At 38.9% G+C, this 7,572-nt stretch overlaps 1 pseudogene; it reads right to left on the minus strand.

Annotated features, from left to right (window-relative positions):
• Positions 1 to 1,181: 1,181 nt before the first annotated feature.
• On the minus strand, positions 1,182 to 6,621 carry LOC146559167 (uncharacterized; annotated as a pseudogene).
• Positions 6,622 to 7,572: the final 951 nt, after the last annotated feature.

Genomic DNA, 7,572 nt, shown 5'->3' on the forward strand with positions numbered 1-7,572 from the left:
TGGCACTTCCGTAAACCTTAAAACGGATATTTCTGTAGATTTACCCGAGTTTTTCTGTACCATTGACGGACATTTCCGTCAAACCTAAAATGGAAAATTCCGTATTTTCCATAAATTTCGGCGTTATTGCACAGACAATTCCGTAAACCCTATAACAGATATTTCCGTAGATTTACCTGACTTTTTCTTTACCATTTACGGACAGTTCCATCAAACCTAAAATGGACTATTCCGTATTATTTAAGTACTCAATCCATACCATTTACGGACACTTCAGTCATCCTAAAATGTTTAATTCTGTACCATTCTCTATACCGTTTACCATCAATAAAGCACAAATGTAGAATCACAGCAATTATTTATTTCCTTTAACAGCTGCCAGTGCTTTAAAGTGATTTCACTTTTTGTGGTGAATGATTTGCAATATTTACACTACAACCATTAAAACATTCAGAACATCACCTTCACATTCAGAGAAATTTTACATACATAAACCAGCTGTTTTCTCAAAGAAGTACAGCCATGTCCTTTAACAGGGAGATGCCAAATCTAGCAACTTTTTAGCATCCACAGGCTGACAGGCATTAATAACAAATTGATTTGTTAAAGACAATGACAAAATAAGACAATAAAACTGCCAGCATTGCTGTTGCTGTCTCACCTGTCAGTGCAAAATGAGGAGCCCCCTCCAGGAGGATGCAGAAACCTACACCTCCAACTCCACATATCACACCGACAGGCAGAGCTCTGCAACCAGTGGCTGACCTTTCTACAAAAAACAAATAGAACATTAGAAGTATTACATTATACAACTTTTCTATAAAACATCAGTGCAGCAATAACAACCATGACCTTAGAAGGATGACTGTGCAACATGCCATAAAGAGATTTTTAAAACTCTTAAAACAACTTAAAACTAAAAAAAAATTAAAACTTACACCTCCAACTCCACAATGACAGGAAAAGCTTAACTGGAATGACAAATATCGCCCACCTTCCCTCCCCCTTAACATGGGGGATTTGAAACTGCAGCATGTGTGTTGTGGGCATCTAGTTAAAACATCTGAACTCACCTAATACTGTAAAAATCTGTATTTCTACTCCCAAGCCCCATGTTTTTGGATTTGCCTTTATGTGTGTGTGTGTGTGTGTGTGTGTGTGTGTGTGTGTGTGTGTGTGTGTGTGTGTACATTCAGTCCAAAAAGGTATTTTCTGAGCTCTGAGAACAGCTCAAATGGCCCATTCAGATTCCTTCTGCTTGCATTCAAATTCCTTCAGCTGAGAAACCAGCTTGCACACCTGTGGAGGAATGAAGTGCCGTTTCTTCCCCTTCTTCTCTGCCTTGGAGCCTCGCTCAGGATTGACCCCAAAGAAAACTCTGAGGGAAAAAAAAAAAACAATAGTGATATGCAGACAAAGTTTGCACATGTAGTGTGGCTTGACAGGAGTGGAGCAGTTCAATAAAATCCTACATTTGTTTTCTTCAATATGCCCCTATGTGTGAACCTCTCTATCATTCTAGTTGACCATCTGTCTAGAACCCAATGTTGTTGTGGTGCTGGTGCCAGTGGCTAAGCTCTCTTCCTTTGTCTTTTCAAGACACATGCATTCACACTGTGCATATACAGAAATGTTTGCAAGGGTGAGAAGTCTGCTTATCACCAACACATGACAGCATGCATCCTCAATGTGTATGCAGGGATATTATAAATGCACAGAACACAGAAGGGGATAGAAAACACAGTTGACATTGTCCTATCAAAAGGTGTAACAGCACATTTGAACACGGACTGTCCTGCACAGCAAATCCAGCATGTCCAAATTAACACTGTCGGATTTGATTTCAACACTATTAAAGTGTCTATATGGGTCCACACCAGAGAGTGTTAATTTAACTCTTTTTGGAGAGTTGGTACGTTAACTCTGATTTAGTGTTAAACACCAAATCTGTCTGGAGTTGATCATTTAACACTTGGTGTTAAGAGTTTATATATTAACTCTCAAAGAGTATTTTAGTTTAACTACGTAAGAGTTATCTTCTAATTCATTCTAAAAAGTGGGAATTTTACTGTTCTGATCTTCTAGAAATTTCTTTTGGAAATAAACATTTACTAAAAAGATGCAATGGTTGTTGAAAAACATTTATTCTGAACTGTGCACCACAATTTCAAAACATTTTCTGAAAGATGTAACAGTGTACATGTTCTCACTTTCATTAGAATTTTGTTTATCAAAAGGTCTGACATGGTAAATGCAAATAACAGCATTCTCATCACTTATTTCTTCAATACAATATGCATGTCCTTCATTCATCACTTTGTGGAACTTCAACGCACTTCTGCTCTCTCCCATATTCCATCTTCACAAGCATATCCTGTGCGGAGATCGAATAAAAATTAGTTGACAGTAATTAATGGCACAAATAATCCAGTAAACAATTGCAGCACAGTAAAAAAAAAAAAAAGGAATCTTCTTTGAGCCATTACTTGTGTAAAGTATTTTCCCAAAAGACAAGGACACAGGCAACAGGTAATACTGAACTAAATGTAAAACCTCAACCTTTTTCATTTTTACCTAAACCGTGTGCACAAAACTCTGGAGGGATCTATGCTAACTTAGAATCCAGTCAGGACGTCTGCTACTGCTGTTTGCTCGTTTGTTTGTTTTTTATGGGCGATCGTTTTCAGGCTTCAAGTAGCACCATTATACCAACATTTCACATTCTAGACATTGTTTTAGGTGTATTTGACCAAAGATTTGACTGAAAATTAACATGCAAGCTTTTTTTCAAGGCTGTGGTATTTGCCTGCAAACAATACCTTTCAGCTAGCTAAAACAGAATATTATGCTATCACCGAGCAACATGGCTAATGCCTTTCACACAGCTTTGTCTCAACTCCAAAGAGCCACAGAAGTAAAAGCTAATAACAATTGAAACAATCTTTGAAAAAATGACTTACCAAGCATGGCAAACAACTCAAATATGTAGAGCAAAATGTTCTGAAACGGCTTCACTTCAGCTTCGATTGGAGCCGTGCTGGGGGCGGAGTCTGTGAATTTACTCTGTTGGTGTCATAGCCCCTCTAGGAGTTCAGAGTTAAGAGGTCAAGAGTTAATGTTTCCATTTTAACACCTCCAGATTTGACAGCGAAACACTCATTTTTAACACTCGATTTTAACTACTATCATTTTACACCTCAGAGTTACATTAAAAGAATGTGACTCTACTTAGAGTAAAATTAACTCTACTTTTGCAAGGAGACTATTAACACCAAAAAATTTAACACTTTTGAATTTTCTGTGTGGGGGTTATTCAAACATGGAGTGGAGAAACTGTGACATTCAGTGCACGTTACACATCAGTACAAGTATTAACATTTGGGCATGAATCCACTATGTAGTATTTTTTAAATTAATATGTTTAGTCTTTCCTTCGGGGGGGGGGTCCCTGGAACAACATATTTTGAGTTTGGGGTCTGCAGCCAAATAAATTTCAGTTTGTGTGTCTTTGACATGAAAAGGTTTGACCACCACTGACATAACCTGGTCTCAGGTGCTAATGGTTTTAAAGAGATAGCTCAAACGAATTTTGTGTCAACAAACCATTCTGAGAAAAATATGTTTTTGCTCCATTTCCCAACTGGAATCATGTTATGTTTGTTTTGTTATTGATTGACTTAGGACACTATTTAAAGCAAAAAGCATGTTACCTGCCCTTTAAAAAGATATGACACATTTATTCCAACAATAGTCTTCAACAGGGAGCTACAAAATCTCTGAACAAATCCATATTCAGGGGGATCATAAGCCAATAACAGCTGATCTAAAAGCTCACAGCATGTGACGACACATTTTGAGCTTGTACATCTCAGACAAACGGGTTTAGTGTAGATTGACAAAAAGCAGGTCAGGTGCAGAAAGGCACGGCAAAGTCACATTTACAAAGTATTTCCAAACAATGAGTGCTTACCTTTGCATGAATTCGAGAGTAAAAACCATCTCCGGTGGGTATTGGACGTTGCAGACATAAAACATGGAGAAGACGTAGCTCAAGGCCACAATGGGAGAGGTGATGTGGTCATTGACAAGTAACCCATCAACAGCAATCTTGAATTGCTGGTCACCTTAAACACAGATAAAAACCATGTACCATTTACAAAAAAAAAAAAAAATCCTATATTTTAAGGCAAGCAAAACATTTCTTTAATAAATATGACACAACAACAGCTTATAACAACAGCTAACAACAGCTTGCTGGGATACAAAAAAAGATTTAACTACAAACCTCTGATTAGGATGCATGGGGTCACTGGGAGTTCGACTTCAGGATCTGCAGAGATCTGTTTTAGTGACAGACATGATACATGAATTAATGTTTCCAGTACACACAAACCTGCTGGCAAATTGACTATCTGCTAGTGTCTTCATCAGACAGAGGTAGCCATTATGCAAAAACATTAATGTAAATAGTTTATAGATAGAGAGTTTATAGAGAATATCAGCAGCACAATTAGGGGAATCTATACTTCCTACTGTGGTTGGTTACTTGGTTCACCACTGGATGCAAATAATTATCTTGCACACAGTTTAAAATCTACAACATCTACCTCTTTTTTGTGGAAGAGTTTATAAGAGTCTTCCTTGAAGTATTTTGAAATGCCACAGGTGAGCTGTATTGGACCTTCGCCCATCTTCATCCCTTTGGAGTCAAGGAAGTCATTGATCCCCTTTTCTTTTTTGGAAAGTTCCTGTTCAAGGTTCAAGGTGTTAATTTTGTACAAGTACATAAGACTAACACTCATTTTCGTTTGGAGCTATGGAGAGAATTTTGAAAAAAATAAAAATAAAAATGAATTATTTCATTTTCATTTGCAACCTGTTCTGTTTTGATCTCAAATGTCCTGCTTTTTTGGTTGTCACTTCCTGATTTTTGGTCTCAAATCTATTCCATTTGATTGTTCATCCAAGTTATTCTATTTGATTGGTTGCCAGTTTATCTTTTTTGGTCTCAACTCTCTTTTTGGTTGCAAATCTTTTTCTGATTGATTAATAAAGACAAAATTCTCTCCATATGGAGCAGCACAGCACAATCATAATAATAACAATAACAACACACCTGTGCCAGCTTGTTTTGTACAGAGAAGCCAAGGAGTTTAGATGCATGATCAAACAGGTGAGGAACTTCAAACAGGAACGGCCACTCATCCTTTACAACGGCAATAGTGGTATCATCATCGTTGAGGATTTCACGCTGAATGGGATATGTTTCAGTCATCAATTTTCGAACAGATGACTCCTAAAGATATGAGGCAGTTAGACAAACAGTCGAACAGTTAGTCAAACTAACCAATTAAAATAATAAAACAGGGTATCAATTTCAATTGACTATGGGCATAGTGATCTACAGACGATCTACAATTTCACAATGTGTCCTAAATTGTACTTGGACCCAGACCTTATCGCATTACTCCTGCTATATACTATTGCTGTGTGAATGGTTGTATGTCTAGATGGTGGACTGTAGGAACCGAATTGCCCTTCGAGGATTAATAAAGCTTTCTGTATCTGTAATGGATGATTGCAGACCCACCTGAAGATCCTGGGTTTGAAAGGCACGTTTCAACTCATCTCGTTTAGACAGCAGGTCTTCTCTACACACGGCCCCCTCAATGATTGGATCCCACGCCACACATCCATACAGATCTGAATTCCTGGGCCTTTGTTGAATTTTCACCCCCTGCTTGCCTCTTCAGTGAGCTTTGTGGCCTCTTCATATTTTCAATTCTGTGTTCCAGCTGACGAAAGAGAGTTTCAGAACCATCTTTTGCAAAAGGTTTGTTTCCAAACGGCTCTGTCAGCTTGAAGGAGGCAGGATATTGTCCTACAATCATACTGGCGAGTTCCCTCAGCTTTTGTCTACCAGGTCTTCCTGGGTGTTTATGGAGGTAATCTTCAGCGACGATCCGAACCATCTCTCGTCTGTCTTTCCCCATTATGTACTTTTTTTCACGCAACTCATCCATGACTTTTGAGGGAAATTTGTGCCATGGTACAGAATATGCGTCTTGGGATGGGGAGTCGGCTGTCTCAGGTGGTGTTGAGGGCAGCTGAAACCTCTGTGGTTCAGGTGTTGATGAGGGGCCAGGCCGGGTGAACTGCGGTGGAGTTTGTGAATCTATGGATGACATGACAAACATCTCCATAAATTAAACACATCACAATTGTTGCAAATCAATTAATACATTGGTCCTCAATGTCCAGTTTGGGTCAACCAGGAATACAAATGGACCTAATTATGAAAACCAATTATAGAGTAATTATTGCCATGTACAGCTGATGGCAACTTTTTTTTTGCATTTTTGGAATAAACCTTTGTAGTTTCAGAAAACTTGCATTAAAACAGAGGGGCAAAAACTCACCTGCTTCCAATGCTTTGACAGCTCTGACGAATCTTTTGCACTGAATGAATGGCAGAGTGTCTTTAATGTCCTCCGGGTCCACAAGGCTCAGGTCATCTACAGAGAGAACTCCTAATTCCTCCAGTTTAGCCATGAGTGTATCCATCTGATCGCTACTGAGCGATGGCATTGCTTTCTTGACATAGTTTTTCACAAGTTCCATGTTGGTGTGTGTTTAAGAGGAATGAGCCACCGAGTACCTCTCTGGTAAGAATAAAGTGGATGATAATCAGCAAGTTTGTTCAAATCATGGCAACTGAACAGGTCAGAAGCATTTTCATCAAGTTCATAGAGTCCAAGCTCAGGTATCCAGCTGGCAGTTTTCCCTCGAAGCAAAAGTAGGACAGTAGTTTCATTTTTTACAAAAATGCTTGCTATTTGTCCTAACTGCAGTAGTCCTTTTGTGTAGCTCAGTAAGACCAGCATTCCATTTGCATATGTAGTGCCTTTAACCTGCACACTCTCTGTGACAACTGAGTTACTTGAGTTCAAATCAAATTCTCCAACCACTGTCTTTATGTTCTGGTCATAGAGCTCTGGATAGAACCGTGTTGAGTCTGAGACATGAACCTGGGAACGAAACAAGGTACCACAAGACTGATAAGCCTGAAGCAACTGGTGCCGTTCAGCCAGAGACTTGGTTACATTTATGAAGTTCTTACTTGCTCTAATGCACCTTTTAAAATAAGAATGTTTTGATTCAAAGCGCATTGTCCAAGTATATATGAGTGGGCCAAATTGTAAAGTCAAGTGTGCATAGTGAAGCAGATAGTGGTGTTTTGGTCTAAGTTGAACTCTTGGAAACAGCTCTTGCCTCAATTCCACATACAGTTCAATCAGTCCCTTCATGAAAGCAATCTGCAACTCTGAGAGCCGAGGTGCACAGACAAATTCAACAAGCTCCCTCAGAAGTAGTACAAGTCCCCATACTTCATTATCAGCATCTTCAATTGTGTCATGCACCAAAACAGGCAAGAATTTCAAAAGCCACCTGTTTTGGGCTGCATGTCCTCCAAGCCTGGCTCCTGTAGTGGGAATAGTGTTTAGCTTGTCGCTGCTTTCACCAGGAAATGATTTGATTCTTTCATTAAGAACCTCATAACTGAACCACTTT

The sequence above is a fragment of the Mchenga conophoros genome, linkage group LG14, assembly GCF_057382185.1.
Source record: "Mchenga conophoros isolate Kocher_MC1m ecotype Shallow Benthic linkage group LG14, M_conophoros_male_GT1.1, whole genome shotgun sequence".
NCBI lineage: Eukaryota > Metazoa > Chordata > Actinopteri > Cichliformes > Cichlidae > Mchenga > Mchenga conophoros.